Source organism: Echiichthys vipera (assembly GCF_963691815.1).
Source record: "Echiichthys vipera genome assembly, chromosome: 7".
In the NCBI taxonomy this organism is placed as follows: Eukaryota; Metazoa; Chordata; class Actinopteri; order Perciformes; family Trachinidae; genus Echiichthys; species Echiichthys vipera.
This window is the reverse complement of record NC_139832.1, coordinates 17,455,418-17,482,823: the sequence shown is the minus strand read 5'-3', so window position 1 is coordinate 17,482,823 and position 27,406 is coordinate 17,455,418. Positions and strand designations below refer to the sequence as shown.

Genomic DNA, 27,406 nt, shown 5'->3' with positions numbered 1-27,406 from the left:
GCCTTTCAGTAGCCTATGATCCAAGAGGGACCTATTAAAATCTGTTCATACAGCAATTGTTAAAGTTACTGGGAATCTAGTTAAATGCCACCGGCTCTGCTGCTTCTCATCTGTAAACTGACAGACCGTTTTACTGTGGCAGTAGTCTCAGTAATAACACTGGCAAAGATACTACCTTAACCTTAGAAGCTGACATTTTGCAGTGACCACTGGTCACTAAAATTTGTGCTTGCTAATATCTGAGCTGGGATTTTTTTTTAAAGTTAAGTGATGTTTTTAAGATAAGTTCGAGGACTTTTTTTTATTGATCCCCATTGGGAAATTTGTCACCCAGTGCAAGGATTCAGCAGGGGAAAATACAAGTATAATAATAAGCACAAAAAATGGGCTAAATGAAAAATATATAAAAAACAGTGAACATGATGCAGTCTGGGGATGAGCTTTGTCACATTTAGTTGCATCGTCTTTTGCAGAGCAGGCTCGTGCAAGGCATTATTATGAGTCAGGTTTTTACTTTGGCAGTGACCTTGTTGAGTTTGGGCCTTGTGGCGGACTAACAGCAGACCTGTATAGCGTCCACCTCTGTGGCTTGGTCGTGATCTAACAGGAATGTTCGCTATGCCTGATCAGCCAACCATGACCCTTGTGCTGGAGCAATGTGGAAGTACCCACTGCGCTTGTGTTTATAACTTCCTGTTTATGTAAATTTCTCCCTCTCTGAACACACTGTCTGCTTCACTGTATCAGCAGATCTTAGTATCTCTTTATCCATTCTCTTGCACTGCACAACTTTTTTTTTTTCAACTTTATTCTTTGTCTTTTTTCCCTGTGTGTCTCTAGTCTAGGTGGATATTAATCCTGGTGCTTCAAATCTGCCAGGGGCTCAGAGCTGTCTTCTGAAATGCAGATCTGTGGAGGTGTCATCATAGCTCTATGTCTTGGGTGTCTGTGCTTGCCCCCAAGCCTCACTCTCCTATTCACGAGGCCTTGATGACATGCATTATTCTTCACTGACTCACCCGGGTAGCCTCAAAGCTGCCCAGTTTTGCTATCCCTTCTCAACTTTATATGTGAAAAAGGAAGTTGTTAGATATATTTTATGCTTGTGTCTGCAAATCATGTAGACATGATATCTGCATTTTTCTGCTCTCTTCCCTAATCTGTATACATTGGGTCAGACATGTGATGATCACGCAGATAACTTGCGCTTCTTGCATGGCTTATTTTTGTCTTGTGACACTCTGTTTCCCAGTGTTCCCATTTTCACAGATTTGTGTTTACAGTTGCTCAGCACTCGGTTTTCAGCCTCTAACTAGAGCAAATGACAGACCTAGGAGAAATTACATCAGAGTCGCAGCCACATGCCCCTGTAAGAATGCCTAAATATTTACAGGCCCTCATAACACATCCTAGCCTACCACTCAGCCTCCTATTTGTACAGCCTGTAAGTTTTTAAACTCAGCCTTGTGGTTGCTTCCTGCTGCTGTAGCTACGTCTATTCTACGTCCTGTCTGGGCTGATCCCACGTCATTGATTCCTCCGTGGAACTGGGCTCTTTAATTACAGTCATTAGCTGGAGTAGATCTGCTGCTGGGGTTAGAGAACCTTATTACCAAGACCTTGTCTCTTTCCTCCCCACACTGTGAACAGCTTAATGTTGCTCACTAGTGCGTTCTCTGAAAACAAACTGCAGTTACAATGTTTACAGAAAACCGGCTGCCAAATTGGATCCCCAAATCACACAAGTCTTACCAGCAGACATTTTCCCCTTCTTCTTTCATCCTCTTTCAATTGGATATGGAGGAGAAGTATACAGCTTTCCAATAACAGATTGAGGCAAAGTGGGGTGTAAGAGGCCATGTCAGTGTGGGGCTGCTTGTTTGCTGGTGGACCGGTGCCGACTAGTGGCGTGACCAGACCGGAGTAGCCATTTATCTACCACTCCAGACCTCCATTAAGATCTCTCTGTAGTCCTCCCTGTTGAGAGCAACAGCACACTTCCACTGACACATCTCTGCTGCTCTGCCTCCCTCAGCCAGTGTTTTTTATTTTTAACCAGGTTCTGTTCTGTTTCACTTTCAGTCCCTGTTTTTGTCTGCCGTCAGCATGTCATCACACATTCCTCTGTCTGTTGTTTAATTAGTCATATGGAGTTTGTCTCCTCTTTGGGTAATGGAAAAATGAACTCACATCTTGGTCCCATTGGGTCCTTATGTGTCTCTCCACCTTCCGACTTGGAAAGAAAACATTATCCCCCTTGAGCAGCGCACCAAATCCACACATCTGTTCTGCATATAAGATATAAACAAAACAAGCCCTAATTACCAAAGGACTTGTTTTGAGATTAAATATGGTGTAAATCCATATGATAAAGTGTATTTCTCTGTAAGGAAAATCTGATTAGACTGGATTAAAGTGAACTGGTATTTCAGGCATGTATGCAGTGTTGTGATCCACATGATCTTTGTTAGGCCTTACTTTAAGTCTGGTCATAGTTTCCATGAAATATTGATATTGTGCCACCACAGCATGTGACCATAAACCTGTCACTGTTTTTTATCTTATTAGTAATGTTAGCATTTGAGGCGCTAGTGATGGTGATGTTTCCTCACTTTATAAAGCTCAGGCATAGAGCAGCACAACCTGGCTACAGACTTGATTTCTTTTTGAAGAACTAGGCTAAGCCTTGGAAAAAAATTATATGATTCAAAAATGTACAGTCGCTCTATCCAGTTCCTCTTGCTGTGAATCACCATTAAGGAACTGTTGAAAGGTTTCTGGGTTAAAGTGGTCTTCTAGATGCCACATTCTCATGACAGAAATAGTCCTACCTTTGCTTATTGGTACTCACCTCATGTTAGCTTATGTTGTTAGCAATGGAGCCCAAGCTAAGCAAAGCCTTGTATTTAAGTGCATTATTTGCAGCAGCAGACCACCCATGGAGCTCAGACGAAATAAGAATCCCATTTCCTTTGTCCATTGGTGGTATTAAGGGCTGAGGATTGTGCTGTTGCCTCAGTGCCAATGAAAAAGCCACTCAGTGTGTGAGCAGTTAAAGCTCTCTCAGCGCAGCAAGGGTGAGGCCGAGGCCTTCCTTGTGTATGCATCACCCCAGCCTGCATGATCGATTCACTGTTTGCTCTGTCTTGTCTAAGTGCAAGCTCATACTGCCCACTCCACCCACAGAAAATAATGTTGACCAGTGCCACCTGCTTCCCACTAGGCTTCCCCAGGACACACACATTTATACATATACACAAATGTATACATATACAGTGAATCCACACAGTCTGTCTTTCAGCCTTAGGGGGCTGGACAGCCCAGGCGTGAATCCATGAATTCCTCATAACACAATCTGTTGGCTGATCAATAATTCAATTCTATCTGTGAGCAAGCATGTCTGGATCCAATCTCACCTGCACCTCCCTCGTCTTTTTCTTAACAAGGTGGGTGTTGTGTCCTTGAGCATCTTATATCTGTGTGTTTCTGTGTGTCCTTGTGTGTGCAGATTAGTTTGCTTTAGTTAGTTGCCCGGCAGTGCTTGTTCTAGTCCATTGTTGTGTATCCACTTCCCCTGTGCATGCATGTACACACATGAGAGCCCTTGGCCATCATGGATTACAGCGCGCTCGTTATTTCCACTGTGTACATTTCTCCTGTCTTTGCATCCATAGCAGCATGTGGATATGAAAGTGTCCATCTACAGCTGGCAAAGTTGATCTGTGTGTCTGGGCTTATGCGTGATCTGTCTCTCCCTCCAGGCAGCTAACTGAATCAAAGGCATGGATCTCATTAAAAGGTATAGAGCCTGTGGAGAGGTCAGCAGCTAAGTTAGGGGGTTACCTTGGTTCTGCCCGTGGGTGGTGGTATGTGTGTGTGTGTGTGTGGGGAGGGGGGGGGGGGTCATTGACGTGCCTCTCATCCCTCTCCAGCCCACACCTGGGGGCCAGTGTGCCCAACACTGCGGGCTTCATCCGCATCTGACGGGGTCAAGGACAACACACAGGGCCACGGATTTCCTCCTATTCCCCGTCATCTGGCCCTCTCTATTTCTTTCTATCATGGCCTAATGGGCCGTCTACTTCCCATTCTGTTTTTATCCCCCTTTGAGTGTTTTATCAAAGGCCACATTCAGTTTCCATCCCAGTGACAGCCTCTCTCACTGCATATCAAGCTGCACCAATCGCCCAACGAGCAGCTTTCTGAGTCGTTAGTAACTCGTTCCAGGGCCTGGACTCGTATCAAAGCCAGGGACCATGAACCAGGGATGACTTTCAGCAAGGGCAAAGTGTGTGTGTGACTGAGTTGGAGAGACAGGATGCTTCTGAAGGTTGCCTGACTTTGGACAGTTTCTCCCTTTCCTCTGAATGGTCTTTCTCTTTACTCTCTCTGTCTCATCCCCTGTGTGCCTCTCAGTTTAATGCCCTTCCAGATAAAACAACGCCAGTAAACTTCCTTTTTGTTTCTCTCTCTCTTTTTCCTGCTGATAACCACACTATCTAAAAGTAGGCCCTGGCAGCACTCCCTGTCTATTCACTCCCCAGCTCCACCCCTCCCCCCCGCTCCCTCTCTCACAGTATGTTAGGGTGCATTGTATGTAATCTGTAGATGGGGGTTGCGGGGAGAGTGTTTTTTTTTTAATTTTCTTTTTCTTTTCCGGGCTGCCAGAGGAGGAGGCGGGAGGAATGATTGTGGGTGGAGGGCACTGGCGTGTATCTGCTGACTGTCACTTCCATTAAGTGTGCTGTCCTCAACTGCCTCCCCTATATACCCAGACCGGGCTCTCAGTAAGCCAAGGTCCCCTTTTGTTCAGTGTCCAGCCTTTCTACTCCACAAACCCTTCAGTTCACAGATATGTTGTAATAATTACAGGGCACTTTTTTGTTACGAGTTTGTCAATGTTGAGTGTTTAAAAAATATATATCTGTTGGTGTAAGCCCCCTCCCCCTCGGAGCAATGAGGGATGTAATTGCAATAGTCCACACGCACTGCTTCATAGCTTCCACTGCCTCTCTCCGTTCCCAGTCTCTGTCCCACTCCGGCGCAATCAATTAATAAAGCTTGACAGTTATTGGAGAATAAAAACAAATAAAAATGCTTGGTCTGGGAATTGTCTTGTGTGCAAACCACTCTCTTTTTTTTGTTGTTTGTTTACATATCATTGAACGTCCTGATCCCCCGACAACAGCGCTGCCAAATACATAGGCCTCAGAGGAATTCAGTTTATCGCTGTGCAAGTGCCTTTCTAAAGGGCAGTTCTGCGCCTCTGGTTGTCAGAGTCTGTTTAGCAGAATAATCAGTGCTTTAATTAACAAAAGTCAGTTCAGAATATCAATTATAGTTTTCCTGTATCTGCAGTCATGTCACACCAAGAAACAATTATGACTGATTATGAGTTTCTATTGTCTCTTTCTGGGGATAATTTGTTACTTTGCTTATAAATTACACTTTTCCCCCTATAAATAGCTTCCCCTCCTGCCCTACGCTCTCATTTGTGATTTCTTTTTCTGTTTTTATATTATTGAGTGGCCCTAAGTTCCCCCTTTCCTCAAGTCATGAGTTTGTGAGTTGGTCTGAGTGCATTCTGTTGAAGAGAGAGGACAGTGTGTTTTCAGAGCCTTAGGGCCCTGCTAGCATTTTCTCTGTTACATCCCAGTCCAGACAAGCTCCTCATTCTGGTATGAGAAACATCTCCATGGCGCTCACTCAAACTAGAGCTGAGCCTTGATGATATGCAATCACCTCTACACACACACACTTCATTCAGTCACACTTTTATACACGTTCACAGTCTAACTCCTTTCCCCAGCTTTCTGTTTATCTTTTTTTCATTGTCAAACACCTTCTCAAATCTCCAGAGTCTGGGGTTCCTCTTCTTTGCTGGCTGGGGTAATGACATGGTTGCGGCCCTCACTGCGGTCGCTGTAAAACAACAGATCTGCCTTACAACCGCACCTTTCTGTCTGTTTATGTGGTGTGATGGAGTGTGTGTTGTCATCTGGAGGTGTGCCATCACCCTTAGGGCGCACTCACACTGTCTTTCCCCACCGGGCCAAAACCGTTTTTTCGGCTAAAGCCTAGTGCGTTTGACCAGTGTGAGTGCACCCGCTCCGCACATAACTGGCCAGCGGGCCGTCCATGGCCCGCCTAAGAAAGGTGGGCTTTTGTAGAGCCCGTTTGCACATGTATGGGCACCGGCACGCGCACGTGTACAAGCACGAGCACGAGGCCTACGACGGTTCTGACGTAATTTATGTGCGCCTGTTCGGACATAGAAAATAGAAGGACGGACCATGCGCGGACATTTAACAACAACAACAATGGCGGCGAAAGGTTCACGTTGGTGTGATGCGGAGGTGGAGTGTTTACTGCAGATTTGGTTGGATGAAAACATTCAAAAACAGTCGGACAAGACGCACAAAAACTCTGAGGTCTATGGAAAGATTTGTAAACAAAGCGAAGCATTGCGATGACGTCATCAATGCGTGTGACGTGTTACGACGTGATGACGTATAGGCAGGCAGGAAGCATTGGCAGGCCCAGGCAGTGTGAGTACAACAGGCCTCGGGCACGGGGGGAGAGGGAGGGGGGGGACAAGTACCCTAAAGCCCGGGGCGCGGTGCGGAAGGACAGTGTGAGTGCGCCCTTAGTCTTCCAAAGCAGGCAATGCACAATGTTTTGTTTTGTTCTGTCTCTTCAATTGCATCCCATCTTTCTTTACCGTGTGGTTGAAACATTACTCGTGTTTTCTATTCTTTCCCATGTTTTGGAAATAATTTGTCATGCTTGATTGTCACAGAGACATGACCAGAGTTTTGATCTCTTCAGGTTACTGCAGATTTATTTTTTTGCATTTGCAGGTTGGCCCGTCCAGAGCGTGCAGTGGAGCCAATTATAGCAATGGGTTTTGTGTGCAGGAAGCATAGCATGGCGGTACTTGGTGTGATGGGTTTTTAATGGGCTGAGCCATAGTCACAGATGTAAAGGCTTGTTGTTTTTGGTGATTACAATGGTCAGTATGTGATAGGTGGACAGTCCATTTGAATCTGTGTCTGAATGTTAAGATCAAGCACCACTTAAAGCCAGATAGTTTCACCACCAGTATTTTAAAACTGCTTTTTTGTTCCACCTATTTTCTTTGTAATTCAAATGAATCTCATGTCAAGAATTAAAAAAAACAACAAAACAGAATAAAAAGTCTGTGCTGTTGGTGTTAACTTCCTGTGCCTCCATTTGTTTGTCACATTGTTTACAAGCTTTGTTTGGTAGTTATATCAAAGCACTGAGTGGAAAAAGATAATCAAATAACCCTGAGATTTCATCTCCCACACATAATTGATGCACTTGTTGTTTTCTTATTCACAGTGGGGGTTGAAAGATAAAACTCATCTGCCAGAAAGCATTCTAAGGATGTTGTCTTTTGAGTAATAAAACTCTCCCTTCTTCCGTGTCTTTGGAGCCAGCGCTTGCTTTTGACTAGGAGCTGAACCATAAATGATATGGCTAGTGCCATTAGCTAGATCTTTGTCTGTTCATACTGCTGGTCCTTCTCAAGAGCTTAAGTGTTTTTTTCTTATTAACCATCCTGTCATATGCTCTTCTGTAAGGATGCACATTAATCTAAATGCATGTACAGTACATTAAAATCCTTTTCAGCAGCACACACTGAGTCACAAGAGGTTTGATCCACTAAGAAATGAATGAGAGAATGCCAGTAGCACCAGTTTTTGCTTAGTTCAGTGTACTATCGAAGAAGTGATTTGTATTTGTGCTGCCTTGCAGTCCCCTGTCCTGTTCGCAGTAGCCAATCTGGACAGGGCGTTGTTATCAGAGGGCCTGAATGAAACAGCTGCTTAGCACTCTTCACCACGGCTCCATACAAGTCCTTCAGTGCCTTTTGAAAATGTTATGTTCTTCCTGTTGTGTCAGACACACTGCTCGCTAATGGCTCCTGGCTCTGATCCAGCCTTATCCCACATTCTGAACCTGGCTTTGGTTGCATCGCATCAGGCCCCGCTCACAACTAGGAGACTTACCTGGATCATGCCATCCAGCCACAAGCCTCTGCAAGGGAAACCGTTTTCAACAGTGGTTGAGGCATTTGAAGGATAAGCCCTACCCCACGGACTGCTCTGAGAGGCCATGGCTAGCACCTGACACTGCTAACACACTAATATTTAGCGACAAGAGGGTTTCAGCAAAGCCCTGTGGGTAAGCCACACCGGATTTTTCACTTCACAAACTAGCCTAGTCACATTGAAATGGCTTTTCCTACTGTTTTGTCTCTGCCCTCGCCATGCCCTTGACTCGGGAGCTGCTATTGAAATCAAGTGCACGTACAGACTTGTCAGCTCCATGTAGCCACTAGCAGCTAGCCTAAGTACATCACCCTTATCTGTGATGTCACTTGCTTCCTCCCCTGTCCATGCTTGTATAAGCCAGGTCATAAGCCCCCCACACCCATCCCCTTTCTCTTTAGACCTGTCTGTTTGGCTGTAATGCAGCCTAAGCCTTTTGTTGAAAAGGGCATTAGCCTATATTTGTGGGCATGTGTGCTTTGTCATCCAGACCTGGGAATGGCTCCTCCAGATGGGTGATTAGTCACTAGTGTGTGCATGTGTCTTTTGAGAGACTGTGAGAGAACTGCTGGTTTGTGTATTGTGACCTAAGATTGGTGTGTTTACAAGACGATGAAATCAGCAGCCTAAATGAAGATAAAACACGGGCACTTGTATTGCTTCATGTCGTGCGCTTCTGTACGTGTATGCGCGCACAGATGTGTGGCTCTGTGTGTTTATCATCTAATAGCCATCACCCCCCCCCCTCTCCTGTACTCTCATCCCCAATGCAATCTCATCTCAAGCTCTGACTCGGCTAGCTGGGCTTCCATCAGCAATTTGGAGTGCAGCTCTTATGCCTGTAGGCTGCTGCAATGATAGCTTTTACAAAAAAAGGCCCAGCTGTTTGCTCACAGAGTTGTTTGCTCACAGAGTATGAAAATGAAAAGTCGAGAGGAGGAGGAAGAAGTAGAGGATAAAAGTGTCACCAGCTCTCTTTTGTACAGCTGCAGTCTCATACAATTTCACAGAGCAGACCTAACAAAAGCAAGAACACGTGCACCATGAAAGATTAATTGGTTGCTGTTAGCTCAAACTCTCATCATCACCTGCAGCAAAGAAGGTAGGGTATACAGAAAAGAACGCGCTGCCTGGTGTTGGCGAGGATAACAAGGCACCAGGGGAAAGCGTTTTTTCTCTCTCTAACTACTGGCTGACAAAAAGTTTCCGAAGTCAAACACACCAAAGTTAGAAATTGAAGCTGAGATGCTGTTGTTTTGTGCTCACCTGGTCTAGTTAGCACTGTGACAGCTCATCAGCTGGCACTGATTGCACCGTGGACATGGTTAACAACCTGTGTGTGTGTGGTAGGTACACCGCTGTCCAGACACATCTGCCTGGCTTTAATTAGTTTTGCCTGGCACAGGGAGCCACCAGTCTCTCTGGTGTTTAATAACAGCCTCGACAGTAGGCATTTATCAAGGTCTGAATACAGCTGGAGGATGGTGCATTCATTTGGCCAAAATCACTTTAAGGTTATTATGTTCTTTTTATTTTCTGAAACTGGTTGCAAATAAGCTTCTGTTTCCCCTGCATGCGGGGGAATGGTAAAACACAAATGCTCTCTGCTGCACATGTTTTGGCTCCCTTTACGTAATTGTTTTTTTTCTCTTCTCACTTTTCTTCTTTCATCAGTCATTGTATTGATATTGTCAAGTGTCTGACCTGAATTTCCAGACCCTTGAATGTTTCCAGGGCTGTTCCTCTGCCTTTTACCCCTGCTCTTCTCATCAGAGCCATTGTGGTGAGGAGCATCCTAGGCAGAGAGACTAAGGTCGCACTGACACTGTCCATCCGTACCATGCCCCAGGACCTTTCACGGCTAAAGTCTAGTTCGTTTGACCAGTGTGGGTGCAACCGTACCGTTCGCCGTCCACGGCCTGTTTGGGAGAGGTGGGCTTTTGTAAAGCACGTTTGCACATGTACGAGCACGAGTGTGCTCACGTGTACGAGCACAAGGCCTACGTGGGTTCTGACGTCATTTTATGTGCGCCTGTTCGGACATAGAAAAAAAGAAGGATGGACCATGCGTGGATATTTAAAACAATGGCGCCGAAAGGTTCACGTTGGTGTGATGCGGAGGTGGATTGTTTACTGCAGATTTGGTCGGATGAAAATATTCAAAAACAGTCAGACAAGACGCACAAAACTCCGACGTCTATGGAAAGATTTGTAAACAAAGCGATGCATCGCGATGACATCAATCAATGCGTGTGACGTTTAGGCAGGCAAGAAGCATTCGCGCGAGGCCCAGGTAGTGTGAGTACAAACGGGCCTGGAGAGGGAGGGGGGGGTGGACAAATACTCTAAAGCACCGGGCACGGTACGGATGGACAGTTTGAGTGCGCCCTAAGGCCATTGTCTCCTCAATCAGTCAAGCGGTCACTTCGGGTCTGAGAAGTGAACCAAACACAGAAGTGCCAAATACTGCATTTCATCAAGTTGCCACTTGAGGCTGTTTCCAAAAGGAAGTCAGTCATCTTATGCTGTTTTTCCATAAACATGGGCTGGCTGGGCTCGGTTCGACTCGCAGAATTTGCGTTTCTATTACAACATGACTACCTGCTTGAAGGTCTGGTCAGTGGTGTGGCTTTTCAGGGTGTGTTTTGGATATTTTTGTATTTTATTGTGTATATTTTTAGTTTCATAAGATGTAGGCCTACCTGAATTCATAAACATGTAGGATATTACTACAGTTTTACTTGCGTTGCAATGTCCGCTATTTAAATCCTGGCAAATGAGTGTTCAAAGAGCTGCTGCAAAATGATGGATAATAATTTAATTTTCTAGGAGGCAGGGCGGGTGCGCTTTGGCTCTACTTCGGAGAAGGTCTATCTTGAGTGCTGCTGGCTGTGGTAAAACTGGTAATGGTCATTGTAAAACGCAGTGTGGGGGTCGTATTTAGGATCCCCGACTGCCCCGACTTGTTGCGGCCATACACAGATATGGGCGCACTCACACTGTCCGTCCGTACCGTGCCTCATGCTTTAGGGTACTTGTTCCCCCCTCCCTCTCCCCCCGCGGGCCAGGCACATTTGTACTCACACTGCCTGGGCCTCGCGCGAATGCTTCTTGCCTGTCCATACGTCACCACGCCGTAACACATCACATGCATTGATTGACGTCATCGCGATGCGTCGCTTTGATAACAAATCTTTCCATAGACCTCCGAGTTTTTGTACGCCTTGTCCAAACTGTCAAACGAACTAGGCTGTATCCGTAAAACCTGTCCATCCGTACCTGTTGGGGCACAGTACGGATGGACAGTGTGAGTGCGACCTTAGACTCAGAGCTTCTGCTGGCCTTCGGCCTGGTGTAGCTCCATCCCTGGGCCGCCGTTCTCAGCTTTCCTCTCTGGCGAAGTATTCTAGCTAGCTTTTTAGCCTAGCTTGGTAGCCTACATTGGCGTAGCCTTAAGCCAGGCTTCACTGGCCCGCCTCAGCTCCACCACACTCCAACCACTGGGAGTTTTGTTTTGGCTCTTAAGAAACCTGTGGGTGACGACACAGAGATTATGTCCATATTTTATACAGTTTCTGGATTCAGTATGCAATCATCAGGTGCAAACTACTAGATGCCTCCTCCTTCAAAGTGTCTTATTTCTCCCATCTCCTAACTGTAGTGGTTTCTAATCAGGGAAGGGGATTTTCGCTGGTGAACCGATATGAGCTGACAGACCCCCCAACCTCCCCTCCCCTCTCCCTCTTCACTTCTTTCCCCTCACATCTGTGAATGTTACCTGACGAGACTCATTTGTCAACCCCCTCCCCACCCTTCTCTTTGCGTCTGCTCGCCCCAACCACCTGATCCCTCCCTCCTGTTGTGTCCGCCGGTGCCAACAGAGCTGGAGAGTCTGCTGTGTGTATTTGAGTGGGCGAGGAGCCTGAAGAGACGGAAACTAAACTGAGCACAGCTCAGGTGCATACAGGTGCAGCTCCTCTTGCCTACCAAGGGATAGCTGTCAAATTCTCTTTATTTTGACCCTTTTCCTTCATGTCATCCCCACTGTGGTCTTTATATGTCTCTCTCTACTCTTTTATTCAGGTCTAGCTAAACACTTTTAGAGCAAGGTGGCCCCAAGAGATTTAGATTCCACAGGGAGCATCCCTCTGGCTGTTGCTCCAGCTGTTGCTCTTCATCAGTCTTCAACTTATGCTATATGCTTCTGTATTGTATGGATATTGTTTTTGTTATTATAACTGACTTACTACAAGGACAATTTCCCCATAAGGAATAATAAAGATTTCTACTACTACTGTGATATATTACATGCCAGAAGGGCCTTAAAAAATGGTGAGGAATTCAAAAGCTGCAGGAGCAGCAGCTAACTTTGCCCCCAAGCTCCTCTTGCAAGCTGAGTGAATGCAAATGGACTTTTTTTTTTTTCAAATAAAGCAGAGTTCCCCAGCCATAATAGTCTGTATGCCTAGCACAATGCAGCATAGCCCCATATCCCCTCATTCAATTCAGCAACTTTCTTTTTGGGTGGGATTGGTTGTCTGATTCCTTCCTCTGTCAGCTCACAAGAGGAGATTGCTTTGATTTTGGGGCAGACTTGACCAGATTAAATGGAGTCGGTACAGGCCACGTGGACGCTTGGCTCCCAGCCATCATCTAATTTGTGTTTCTCATTGTCGCTTGCAGCTCCCCTCCATTTTTGTTCTCTCCCCTTCCCTTTGTTTGCCTCACGCTTCTGCTCAGTATCTGGCCAACGATTGATAAGACCCAATCCCTGACAATGCTTGGCACGCAGCACAGGATCGGTGGCGATGGCGCTCATGCATTGTGGTGAGCGTGTGTCTGTTCAGGCTTTAGGAGGGAGATGGGATGCGGCTCACGTCATTGTTTATCTACCTTTCCATTTCCAGATGGCACTCAGCAGAAAGAATGTGCTTCTTGACACTCTCTCTTTCTCTTCCTCTCACTTTCCTCACTCCTTCCCATCCTGTAACTCTCCTGTGGCTTTATTTCTCAATCCAATAAATGGACTTGGTTTCAGGTCCAGAACACGCGGCATGAGGTGAGCGGGAAGGTGGTAAAAGAGACTCAGGAGCCAGACTTGAGAGGGAGCCAAGCGTGCGTGTGTGCGTCCGTGCGTCCGTGCGTCCGTGCGTGCGTGCGTGCATGCGTCCGTGCGTGTGTGTGGACTTGGTGTGAGAACATACGTATGTGCTAGTGATTATACCTCTGAGACTGCACTTTTTCCACCTCTTCGTGAGTATTTGTGAATATCAATCACAATGCATGGATGCTCTAGTGTGACAACACATTTGAAACACTTGACACATTTTTCTTTAAGGTCATTGAATCATAAAAATCTCGTCTCGGGCAACAATTGAGTCGGCCAGGCCCGGTACTCTTGGCCGTCTGGATTGATGGACGGTCAATTCCAGCAGAGGGAGATAATCACAGCGTGTCAGCGTCCACCAATCCAAACTCTTATCTATGCCTGCCCACTTCCAGCATGCCACAAATGACCACAGGGACACACATTTCTCTTTATTGTTCCAAAGCCCTGAGGGAGGGAATGTGTTTCTGCATGCTGAACTTAGCTTTTGCAGGCTGCATCTTTCTTTGGATGAACACATTCACCTCAAGTGCACCTTCACTACAGGGGTACTTCAACAAAACTCAACTTCCCTGTTTTGGAAAGTGCATACACTTATGATAAGGCTTCGTTTTCAGCTGTGTATTTTTTTTTCATTTTTGCCTGCTGCCTTTTTAAGATGAATTATGCTCTGTCTGAAGTGTCTGGCGATAAGCCTTTTCCTTTAGAGTCGAAAATCTTCTACCGTAACATGTCAGTAGTATCAGGTTGTCCCATGGCACTCCAAGTTTTTTTTTATTTTATTTTTTTAAATCTTTTACTTTGAAAGTCCTATTGCCTTCAACTGTCACCATCAAGTGTGATCAAATAAGATTACTTCTCCTCACTGTTTAATCCAAAATTCATTGTTGCTCTAAAGTCGCCCTGTTTCTCGCATGTGCTCTACTGGCTAAAGGTCTTTGAGGGGATATTTTCCCTAGAGTGTGCTGTGCTAATTGTGGCCTAATGGCGTGCTTTCATAGTAAAGAGTGGTGAAAAGCAGCTGGTCGGTGTGGCCTGCTGCCTTTCCTGCGCGGGCTGATTACGCTGTCTAGTTAATGCACCTTCCTCAGATACAAATGGAGGGTGGTTATTGCATCAGGAGAGACAGTCAGCCTGTCAAAATCGCCCTCTCCAACAGACAAGAGAGGGAGATAAAGAGAGATGGAGTAGAGTGAGAGGGAATATATTCTGGAGAGCCAATTTCACTGAGGGGATAGAAGCGTGGTAGTGCAATTATGAAATATAGCTTTCTGTTTCAATAATGACCTTTTCTCCACAGGCTATATATAGGCCAGTGTAAATGGTTCATAGTGTCGTATAGATGATGGCCTATGGATTCATACGGAGAGCAAAGACAGATACCAGTGAAAAATTGTTTTTCAATGGCACTACGTTGAGCAAGAATGGCAGAAATGACAGCTGGGGACACCAGAGAAAGTAGTGTTGGGCACTTCACTACTACGCCTTTCCCAAGTTGACTTTCTACCGCCGCTGTTAGTCAATTCCAATTGTGTGTGTGTGTGTGTGTGTGTGTGTGTGTGTGTGTGTGTGTGTGTGTGTGTGTGTGTGTGTGTGTGTGTGTGTGTGTGTGTGTGTGTGTGTGTGTGTGTGTGTGTGTGTGTGTGTGTGTGTGTGTGTGTGTGTGTGTGTGTGTGTGTGTGTGTGTGTGTGTGTGTGTGTGTGTGTGTGTGTGTGTGTGTGTGTGTGTGTGTGTGTGTGTGTGTGTGTGTGTGTGTGTGTGTGTGTGTGTGTGTGTGTGTGTGTGTGTGTGTGTGTGTGTGTGTGTGTGTGTGTGTGTGTGTGTGTGTGTGTGTGTGTGTGTGTGTGTGTGTGTGTGTGTGTGTGTGTCCAGAAGGAAAAAGGAAACTCTTTTGTGTTCTGTTTTCTTTCACCATAATTAATCACCAGAGGATCACATGATTGTTTCAGCCCAAGATTCATTTTGATTAAAAATCAAAACAAAAACTCCTTCAGCGCAACTTTTCGCTGCAAGTCACACATGAAAGATCAGTGAAACATGTCCTTAGCACTGCTGCCAGTTGTGCCAAACACATACTTTGGCTGCAGCACTGCTTACTATGCATCTGTCTGGATAGATCCTCAGAGGTGGTAAAAGCCCGTTGCTCTCCCTGCAGCTGAGCCAAAGTTGGGGGATAAAAACTATGGTCAGGAACTGAAGAACTCTTTTCTGACCTGCTAATATAAGAAACAGACACTGGTGGAATTTCAACGCTGCTGTAAACTAGGAAACTTGTCTGACTGAGTTAATAGCACTACACAGGGACCTGAAATATTCATGCTTAACCACATACCAGCAGGAATAACACTTGCACCTATGTATTAGTATGTTAACATGCACATAAGAACATCCACTCAGTCATAAAGACTTAGTCATTATGTTTTAGGACCTGTCATGTACCCAGCAGTACTGTGTCAATTGACAGTCCTCCTAAACGTATGGAAAGCACAGTGTATCTCTTTTGCATGTATGCATATATATAAGAAAAATAGTGCTGCGCTTTATCACCTAAAATCAATATTTGCGCTGTAACAAATTATTTATCCATTGACTATTTTTGGGGACGCTTGAGTTTATCTTCAGCACAACAGTTAAAATTTTTAAATTGATGCATTTTTACAAGTAAAGGAAACTGAGAAATGCTGCAAATATTCTATCATGAAATATTAAATCAATGATGGAAATTGTTTTCAATTAATCTTCTGTTGATGTAATTGTCCATCGAATTTTTAGTATTTTTTAACACTAATCTATATCATAAAAAATTGCCAGATTTACCACTCTGATTGATTGGTAAATTAAGAAACAAAGTTACATGTATATCATCAATCAATCAATCAATCAATCAATCAATCAATCAATCAACAAACTTCATTTATCCATTAGGAACTTCATTTGTGCAGAACATTGATGTGTACAGTTCACAAAACCCAGTAACACCACAGAATATACCACACTCGTCACATATCAGCAGTCCCACAGTGGTCAGTACATAAAACTTGCAAAGCACAATACATGAAGAATAGGTAATAAAAGCATTAAAAGAAGAAAACGAGTAAAGACGATTTATCAGTGCATATTTCGAGTTTTGTGTTGGTTTACTTCTGATTTGTTTGTCCTGAGTTTTTTACAGTAAGACTCTTGATGTCTGGATTGGACTGTGAAGTTTTTGGTTGGTTTAAGTTCTGCCTTCTTGTGGGATTCTCAGTTTAATTAGTTTGCATTTAGAGAATTGTTAGAAGTAGTACATCCAGTGAAATCAGTTTATTTTCAAGCCCAAAGCACACTGCATGTACACCTGCTCCCCACCATCACACCCAGCAGCCAGTAAGGGGAGGCCCCCCTGTGGTGCCATTGGATAACCATGCCTGACTCCACACTTATTATCATGTTTGCCTGCAAAAGGTGGCAGGACGCTGTGTTCATTCACTCTGCCAGACGGCTTCATAAAGTGGCTGCCGATGGTCCCCAGTGAGCCCTCACCAGTGGTAGAGAGCAGTGAAGCGCCTCGGGACTTTGCTCTCTGAAGTGACAATAGTTTTCCTGCCGATAGAGGGAGAAAAGAGAGCAAGGAGGATAGGAAAAACAAGATGGCTGCCAAGCCATAGGCATCTGTTGAATGCCTCATAGGGAGGTCATCTAGAAAGTAATGAGGTGAAACGCTGCAGTAGAGCAAAAGCTGTCAATCAGTTTGGACATTGTTGTGTTATAATGAGGGCCTGATGTGAGTGGTAAGCACCTACCTAAGTAGGCAGTCTGGTCGAATGTAGACCACCTTTAGCCCCCTCCGCTGTCTGCCTCTCTTCCAGTAATCTCCTTCATCCTTCATTATTTTTTCCTCCTCTAGGCATGTAATGCTACCCATGGACCATTTCCCGAGCATAATCCAACATCTGTCTTGCACACGTCTTTTGCTTGGGCATTAAAACCTTCACTTTCCTTCTTCGTCCCTCCTCCTCCTCTACCTCCTCTCCCTCTTCCACCCCCCTCTGGTAGCCGTCACAGCCGTTGAACGATTTCCTCTCACTGGGAGGCTTCCTCCGAGTCACTGTGGCAGTGTCAAACGAGGCTCCTATTTAAGCTCATTAAATGTTTCCAAGAGAATAGGAAATCAATGGTGCATACCGGTGCGCAAGAACTTTTCTCTTAATTTAATTTCCCCTCCCCCATATCTGTTTGCACATCTCTCTCTTTTCTATTTCTCCGATCACTCTTGTTTGTAGTCTTTCTAGTCTGCCGTTCTCCTTTAAGCGGAGGAGTTGGTGGTGGTGGTGGTGGAGTTGGGGGCAGAAACTGTTGCCTTCAGAAACCATTTCAGACTCGTATTTGTGACAGGCACCATGGTACGAGGCTGTCCAGAGTCTTCAGTGTTGTTTAGCTCTCACCACATGGAGGACAATCGACTTGGAAGTTTTGCTCAGACTGACCTGAGCTCCAGAGTTTTAGCTTTTGTTTCGGGCCACGCTGTTAAGGGAACAGGTTTCGACCATAACAGAATGTTGCTTTGAAAACATGTAGGGGAGCAGAGCATGGGGATGTTTTGGATTGAGATGATCCCAGTTTAAACATCCTATCCCTCCTCATGCGGCTTTCCCATTATGACTTTCCCCCCCAACATCCCCTAGTTCGTCCATCTCTGTCTTTTGCTCATCAGAAGTTTGTCTTGGATCACGGTGTATGCGTGTGTGCTTTGTGAGTGCATGTCTGGCAGGGCTTTGTGCTATGTGAAACTCTGCCTGGGGGCTGGGCCCACACCTTCTCTGGAGCTCCTGTAATTGCTCTGTTGGGGCCTTGTCTCTGGCTCTGAGCCCGTCTCCATCACTCTGACTCCATCTTTCTCCCTCACTCTTTGGCCTCCTTTCTTTTTTTTGCCCTCACTTCGATCCCCCTCGCTCTCTTCTCTCCCTGCATGGCTCATTATGGCTGATCCCCACCTGCCCGATCTGGCAATTCTCTTTACACACCGACACACACACACACACACACTGACACACACACACACACACACTGACACACACACACACACACACACACCGACACCGACACACACACACACACACACACACACACACACACACACACACACACACACACACACACACACACACACACACACACACACACACACACACACAAAAAAATACATACATACATACATACAGGGCCACTCAGCAGTTTTCAGAGCTGCCTGTCGCTTGGATGGTTTGTGTGCTATCTGCTATAAAAAAGCTTTACTAATACTGTTTGGCTGAGAAATGGAAACAATAGTGCCGTCACATTTTTTTTGTCTCCAACTGGTACAAACAGACAGTTTGTCATCTCTGTTCTGGCTGCCGGAGCACCATTTTTGATTAAACCCTGGCCCTTCAGACCAGCCTCCTGACTTTGTATACACTAGCCTCAGCCTCAGGCTCATAACCACAGGCCTGGTCTTTTCCATTTCCACTCCAGCCCTCCTTCCAGCCTATCACCCAGAAGCCCCACCATGCCTATTCCCAGGCTAGGGGGCTCACTTTGAAGGATAATGGATATGGCCAGTTGCAGCTGCTCGGTAGCAAGGCACTATCATAAGAATTATCTAAGGGCCTGAGTGGCCTGTGATGAATGGCCGGGAGCTGTGTGTCTCCACCGATCAATAAGCCACTAGCACACAGATGAGGTAGATGCTGCCCCCCGCCCCCCATCCACACATATATCTCCCTCTCATAATCTCCAATGTTTGTGAACTTTTCCCTCCAATTCATGGCCTGAATTGGGCCATTGATCTTTTATCCTCGGTTTGTTTTGAATAAAGGGTCAGTATCTCCTCTTCACCCAAGCGTGCAAGGTTTCTGACAGCACTTATTTCTACACTAGCGGAAAAACTGAACAAACATTACTTTAGCTTGATAGAAGGCCCGTAATCGGAGAGGGAGGCCAGAGAAAATGAGGGAAGGATACTATGAAGCTGCTACTACCATCTCCCTGGAGCACCACTGTGGTTTCCATCACAAGGCTGATACAAGCAGAGGTCCCATGTGGATATACACACTTGTAATGCAGACAAACACACACGCATATACCAAACAGTCTTTCTGTCAGGGCTCATTGAGCGGAACCTGTCCCAAAGCACCAAAGCAGCCCCACCCAATGTGAATTGAAATAGGATGCTGTCAGTTTACCCCCTCCTTTATCTCATTGTTGTGCACACATGTATGTGAGGTCTCTCCAGACCACGAAGCGTGTAAATTTGTATTTCAACTGCAGAACAACAGGTGTGTCATAGATACTCTATGTGTTGGTTTTTGATCTGTTTTTTTCTCTCGCTCTGCTGCTAAGGGATTTGCGATAAAAAGAGTGGACTGGAATTCTCTCTCCCTCCCTCCCTCCCTCTCTCTCTCTCTCTCTCTCTCTCTCTCTCTCTCTCTATCTCCAGGGACTTTGAGTAGTCTGTATCTTCCTCTCTTCCTCCTCATCTCTTGCCTATCCTCCTGCTCCTGTCCTCTCCCCGTGTAGCTCTGATTTTTTTCCTCTGATCTGCTGTTGTCTCTGTCACAAAGAGCACATTTTCAACCTGGTAATTGCATGTCTGTTGGGCACCACGCCTGTTGCTGTCAGTGCAGTGGTGTGGGAGAGGGGGGGGCACTGCCCTCTGGCCTACATGACTCTAGCCCCCTCACCACCACCTTTACTGCCGGTGTTAACCCACAGGGAGGTGGGAGTGTAATAAGGCGAGTGTGTACATGTGCGGTATAGGGTGCTCCCATAGTTGATTGTTTTATCTGTTACCTTGAGCGTCACCTCTAGTGTGTGTGTGTGTGTGTGTGTGTGTGTGTGTGTGTGTGTGTGTGTGTGTGTGTGTGTGTGTGTGTGTGTGTGTGTGTGTGTGTGTGTGTGTGTGTGTGTGTGTGTGTGTGTGTGTGTGTGTGTGTGTGTGTGTGTGTGTGTGTGTGTGTGTGTGTGTGTGTGTGTGTGTGTGTGTGTGTGTGTGTGTGTGTGTGTGTGTGTGTGTTCGCTCGCTCGCTCAAACCTGGCCAGTGCTGATACATTACTCCCTCTCTTTTTCTCTCCCTTATCCAGAGCCCGGGCCTTTAATGAAGCTGGGGGTCAGCAGCAGTGTGCGGCTAATTGGCCAAATTTGCCCAGGGCTCCAGCAGCCTGTGATTGAAGTGTCCAGTGAGGGTCCACTGTGCAGCCGTTTCTGCACCCTGCTCTGTTACACTCCAACAGCCAAGACGCTCACTGCACCCCTGTCTGCCTCTCCCTAGTGAGTATCACTCGAGGTCATTCTGTTTTTCACTTACACTCCCAATACATTGTCCAGCTTTCTTTCTACTTGTAATGTTTTCACACAATGTGGCTCTGACATTTTTCTGAATCAGTTTTCCCGCATGTCATTGCGTGTTTCTTCTTTTAAACATTTATTTTTTGTGCCTCATTTTTCAAAACTTCTATCTGTATCATCTTTCTATATCTGTGTTTTATTATTTTTTTATTACTAGACTGTCATTCCCACACTTTGTTTCAGTATTACTTCCCTTGGCCTGTGCCACTCTCAAACTCTTTTCTCTTCACTTTGCCACAGTGGGATTTGGGCAATTACTACGGTCCCCCATTGGCCTGCTGCCAGAAAAAAAACAACTTCCAGACCCTATTTCTCTCATGATGGGCCCAACAGTCTCAGCCCTGGCCAGACTGTATCACACTGTTCTGAGTTAACAGGAGTGGTTGGAGACGGGGGGGTTGGCAGTGTCTCTAATTAGTCAATCCTCCACTTTCTACTCGTTAAGGCAATCCTGGCTCCCATTGTTTGGCTGTCAGCACAAGAGTAGAGGTAGCAGGGCGATAGTGAGCTCTGGGGAAAGGACTGAGCGGATAGGGTGTACAGAGCAGAATGAAGGGATGAGGCATAAGCTTTACTACCCAGCATATACCTTGACTGTGTCACCTGGGAAACACAGAGGCAAGGGTCAGTCCCCAAGTGCCACAACGCCAATGAAAACAATTTTTGTTATTTTTCTCATAGAAGTGGAACATTGCTGGCTAGTAAATGGTCAACCTAGTGTGTGTTTGTGTGTCAGGAAACAATGATCCAATTATAAGTCAAGGCTTGGCCTACAAGTTAGGATTATATTGTGTCAAAACTTTATTTGCACATCAGAAGGGTTCTATGCTTGTTTATTGAAGACTGCAAGTAATTAAATTTGCTCTGATGCTCATTAAACGAAGATCCCCAGCAATTAACTGCTGCTATAATTATTTTTATATAGACAGCTGTAAAAGATTCTGCTGTTCATACTTCACTCAAGAGTGGGAAAATAACCATGTTTTACCATTATTTACTCCGTCGATGAGATGAATGAAAAGGTGAGGAAAATTAACATGTAATTGCACATAATATAGTGTATTTGGGTTTACCCACTGTTCATCACTTCTTCCTAAGCTGTTTGTGTGGTGTATTATAAAACCCAAAGCTGCCACAAAGCCCCAGGACTTGCTGGTTTCTTAATGTTCCACACTCGTCCATCTGTGAAGGGTTTAGCTTGACAGACAACTCTTTTTCTCAATAATTTCTCTCCATAATCAGCCGCTTGCTTAGGTCATATTCTAGTGCACCACTTTCCATCACATGTCCTCCAGTACAGCATGCCTGCCAGCCTGCCTGCTGGTGTTAAAGATGTACAAAATATGGCTCATTTGAAATGTAGGTTACCTCAGGTGGTTGTTCTCGCTGTATTGAATGAATAGAAGTTGAGTGCAGAGATGTTTTTTTCCCAAAGTACTTAAGCTACGCTTGTGACCCAGAACACAGCACATTTAAACTTCACAGCTTATTTTAAGAGTTTTGTTTTTTGTTTTTTATCCCTTTGTTGTTCGAACGCTTCGCACATCCCACAAGATGGTGTAAATGTCATGTAAATAACATGGTTTTTGGTACCCATGAGGATTAGGAGGTGTCAATCATTTCTCCCATGAGGCTTTTCCTTGGCACAACCCCGGAGCAAAGAGGTACTTAGGGATGAATGAATTTGGATGCACAAAGCAAACAAATCTCTTGTTATTGTTTTCCTTTTTTTGCGGCTGTTTGCGCAACACTGACCTTTTTGTCTGTGGTGTAGCTTCGAACATCAATCATTGCAGCCAACTATACAGCTCAACACTCTTATGCTTGTGTGAGATACCAGTTTAGTTTATCTTTTTATATGTGTTTCTTTTAAATATTATGTGTCAAAGGTGTTACTATCTGTTAAACGGTCCTGTTTGCCTGTTTTTGCTATATCCTTCAAAGACGATGCCCATCCAAAATACTGTTTTTGAAAAAGACTCCATCTGTTTAGAGTATTGACGTTTCTCTAACTGTGGTATTTTTTAAAGTTGGTTTAGATTACTCAAGTGAGGAAAAAGCTTTCCGACATCAAAAGTAATTTCTGTGATATTTAAATTGAGTCAGAATTGAACTATGCATCCCCAGAGATTAGAGTGAATAATGAGAAGAATGAATTTGTCATGCAAAATCAAAGTGATCCTAACTTTAATGCCTGTGATCTATGGAAACTCTGAAATTGGTTGGTCAAATGACAATATGTCATATAATCCAAAGCTCATAGCTATGATAAGGTCATTGGGCCTCATACAAGAACCACTCGTACGAACAGATTGGTTCGTAAGTGGCTTGTACGAGTGATTTAGGAGAACTTGCTGCATTTACCAGTTTTCACGTGTTCAAAAAATCTCTCGTTTATCTCTGTGAGAGACTTCCCCTTGACCCCCTCCATTTGCTGCCATTGATCCCTTTGCTGTGGTGAGACATTTTGTTTAAGAAAGTGCACATGCTAAAAAAAGTCTCATGGTCATGCCGTGTTTATTTTTTTCACCTGAGGCATAGAGAGTCATTACTGTTTTCTCTGCAGTGATAAATATAATTCAATTCCAGGCTTTAAAATTCCATCATCACGAAAGCAAGGTATTGCAGTGCTGGCATTAAAACTTCAACACCTTCAGTATGTGTAAAGGTGGTTAAAAATGCTGCTAGCCCCCTCCAGACATACCTGCCAGATGATAAACTTAAATCACCGCAGGCCAACACAGACACAATGCCCTCATCACCAGCCTATGTTTGGTTTTGCTCTTTGAACATGGTAAATGCCATGTCCTTGTGGTACCAAAATAATATAAAACACCTTGTTCCTGACTCATCGCCCCTCCTCCTCAAGCTCTCCTAACTCCTCCATGGTATTGCAGCCCTCCAGTTTTCCATCGCCCCCTGTGAATATCCAAGCTGTCGAGGCTCACTGGGCTGAACGTTTTCTTGCCAGGGCACAGTTGGAACAGATCCGGCCTCCGGGCCACATATACTGCTTCACTCTAGCCCCTTCAAACAAAGCCTGCCCTGCGCAACTGTCATCTAAATGCTAGGCGCTTTGACTCGCTACGATAGATTCCTTTTATACATTCTTAATCGTTTGTTGTTTGTTTTTTTTCAGACTGCTTGTCCTTTGGAACATGATGGCTTCAGATGCTTTGCATATTGCTGAGCATGAGCTGCTGTCTGAGCAGATTTTGTAATTCACTGAATTTGTGCAGAATTATCAATATAGTCTTTTGTTAATCAACAAAGTGTACGGTTGCAGAGATCTGTATAGACGATGCAGGTGCTTTTTGTATGGTTCCCTTATTTGTGGATTATGGGCTTTTCTTTACTCAGAGGCATACTTTTTGGAGCAACAAAGTGATGTAATGGGTATCTTTAGAGATGACTGTATAAGACCTGTCTGCCAAGTTTATAGCCCATCTGCACCCTAGGGGGCTGAGATATGTGGCTGTCAGGCTTTGCGGAAACATAAGCTAAACAGCCAGGCCCACTTTAAGGGGAGGCACATTGAGAGACAGAATCCAGAGGAGGCTCTCCAACACTTTAATATCAAATCCACAGACATACAAATCTCCACAATGATCTGCCAAGTTCCTGCAGGATTCACTGGAGCAGGGATAGCAGAACCCCCCCCCCCCCCCCCCCCCTTCTCAGCCATCACTGGACACTGCTTGGCAGCAGAGAGTGATGGGAAACATCTGTGTGTGTGTGTGTGTGTGTGTGTGTGTGTGTGTGTGTGTGTGTGTGTGTGTGTGTGTGTGTGTGTGTGTGTGTGTGTGTGTGTGTGTGTGTGTGTGTGTGTGTGTGTGTGTGTGTGTGTGTGTGTGTGTGTGTGTGTGTGTGTGTGTGTGTGTGTGTGTGTGTGTGTGTGTGTGTGTGTGTGTGTGTGTGTGTGTGTGTGTGTGTGTGTTCACCAGATAAAGCATCGTGTTGTTGTTTTTTTAGGCATCTTTTACATCGCAGCAGGCAAGTCAATTCTTCACCGATACATCTCACAGTGGAGTGAATGAAATATGAATGTACTGTAGATACAACATGCAATCTGTGTTAGTAGTCAAAGGCTCCAGGACGGGTGTTTTTACAATCGATTCTGCTGCCCTGTTGGTGGATAAATTAGCAGGAGCAAGTGGAAAAAGAAGGGATGATAATGCACTTCCTTTGCAGTTTAATTACTTCCTGTGGCTGCTGGCTGGCAAAGAGGAAGTAAAGGCAGCCCCCTATTGGCCTCATTCGTCTATTTTTACTCAGTTTTATTTTCACTAACAATGTTGTGTTGCATGCTGACTATTATATATTTTAAGACAATGATTCAGCAGGTCCTCCGGATGCTCCTCTGCAGCTGCCAGAGATGTGACTGCTCAGAGTCACTGAAGTCTCTTTTATTTGGGTGTGCTGAGCAATATATATAATGAAATGGAGCCAGTAATTGGTGGTTCTTGGTAATTAGGACCAAGCTGTCAGCTAGCAAAGTTGCAGTCTGATGGCGCTGCAGCAAGGGCAGTAATTACTATTATCTATGGGGGTTGTTAACATAACAATAATCCCATTCTTAACCAGGATAGGGGTTTATGTTTGCTGTCCACATTTTTAAGAGGTTTATCCACAATAATGCAGCTGACAAATCTTTAAATATTTGTGTTAATGTCCGTCAAAATTCAAACACCAAACCATTACTGTAAACGGAGAGGGAGACCCCCCTGGCCTGGAATTTTCTGCTTGAAGAGCCTGTCTATATTTTTCATTAGTCCAACACTTAGACCTTTTCCCTGCAAGTGGTGTGACGCCCAACCATAAACAGCATTATCAACCATCTCAGCAGGTTTTCTAATACCCCTGTAATCCTGTCATTTCATTCATGGATTCCGTCTGGGTTTTTCTAGGCCGGGAGCATATCTGCCCGCCTGTCTCTGCTCCTCCGTGTGAGAGATTGGATTCCCTAACCCTCCTCCTGCTCCCTCTTACCACACACACACACACACACACACACACACACACACACACACACACACACACACACACACACACACACACACACACACACACACACACACACACACACACACACACACACACACACACACACACACAGGTTTATGCCTGAGTGTTCGCTCATCTCTTGTGAGATTCCCATAGTGTAAATGGGCTGGTCAGACTGGATGATATATAGGGTGGAGGACAATGGCACCATATACCGTGTAGGGGATGATTCCTAGTTGGGGATAATAACTCGCCCTCGCTGAAGTGATATTCTGCTCATCTGGCTCAAGACTTACAAGACAGCATTTGCCCTGTGAGATGAAGAAAGTGAATGGCCTTAAAAGCAGAGTACCCAGGTGAAGTTTTCTTTTCCTGCTATCACACAAAGTAATGAGCCTGCCAAACTCTTGCATGACTTTATGCAAGAAAGTGTGGAGCATGATTATTTGGTGAGTGGAAGGCTGCAGCTTGGGGGTGTGAATGAGTAAATGGTAGACAAGTTGCTATTTCCACCAGTACAGTAGCACACAACACGCAAATTGCATTGGTTCTGAATTAAACATGTGGCACCTCTTTGCTTGAGGCATTGTGGACATTTAAACATATTGCAAAGCAGAGAGAATGGCTTTTTCAGTAGGTTATTTATAGTGAAGACATTGCATGTACAGTATTTGATTATAATAAAACATCCATTACACTCTGAGTGAATGGCATGGGGAGGTGAGGCCGGCAGAGTGCAGCTCAATGTAATAACAATTGTGCGTCGACCCTAAATGAGCCAAGGAAAAGAACGGGTTCCTGTAGATATTAGTTTCCTTTGTAGGGGTGCTCCGATCTGGTGATATGCTTTGTGAGGAGTAATAAAGAAATATATCTGTTTTTATTGTGCCTTGGCGACAGAGTTATGTTTAGAGCAAGTATATAGAGATGGAACATGGCACAAAATGATATTATGGCTCATTAGGTGGGGGCCCGGGCTAAGCGTCGCTAGCGGTAACCGAGGACTAGGGGTAATGGGGCTGCGGCGTATTGTCTGTGATCTGCTCTTTCACTTTTCTCTGATTGAATCCTCTACATCACTGGCACTCCATCTCCAGGGGAACCAGAGTAGACGAAGTGATTTTGGCTGAAGACATCACTCAGCAAAACCTGGGAGATAAGAGAATTGGGTGTGGGAATTGGAAGGAGGGCGTGCTTTAAAATGAAAAAGAAAGGTGATTGTCAGGAATTATTGCTAAATTGTTGTGTTGAAAGAACTGATCCCGAGATGTATAGATGTCTAATTTTGGAATATTATTATCTTGTTATTTATTGCTGCACATGGGGTCTCTTGCAACAATACAACAATAAACATTGTTTAATTTGGTTGGATGTCTGAATGTGAACAGAGGAAAATATATCTGTTATTCGGCTCTCCTCTCCCCTGCACCAATGCAGTCTAGGTTCCAATGCAACCAATGCAGTCTAGGTTCTTAGTGTCCTGACCTTGTATCTTTCTCTCTCTAGTGTGGATCTCTTCAGAACTGGCTCTCTACTGCTGGGGCTTTCCCCAGTCGATATCAAGGAAAGGGGTTAGGATCATATTAAGGTGCTGTTCAGTCAGGCAGACCCTTTAACGTGCCCTTCCCTGAGGAACCATTCCCGCTCAACAAACTGTAAGGAGGGGTCTGCAGTGGTTGAGAAGCAATAAATTAGCATACCTAGCTTGAGGCTCGTACACCCAGAATGTGCCTGTAAACTCAGCTTCACCTCTTATCCATGTCAAACTACACCCTTCCAGTGTTGAATAGGAGAGACATTGTGTTGAGCAGCATAGTTTATCGGCTCTCCTGCGCAGCCAGCATGGGGGCTCG

At 45.0% G+C, this 27,406-nt stretch overlaps 1 protein-coding gene across 1 annotated transcript in view; it reads left to right on the top strand.

Annotated features, from left to right (window-relative positions):
• Positions 1-27,406, top strand: part of plxnb2b (plexin b2b) — a 124,753-nt gene that overhangs the window by 8,064 nt on the left and 89,283 nt on the right. The window contains exon 2 of the mRNA XM_083917273.1: positions 20,285-20,471. The gene's annotated coding sequence lies outside the window, so the exon portion shown is untranslated. The remainder of the gene's footprint in view (positions 1-20,284; positions 20,472-27,406) is intronic.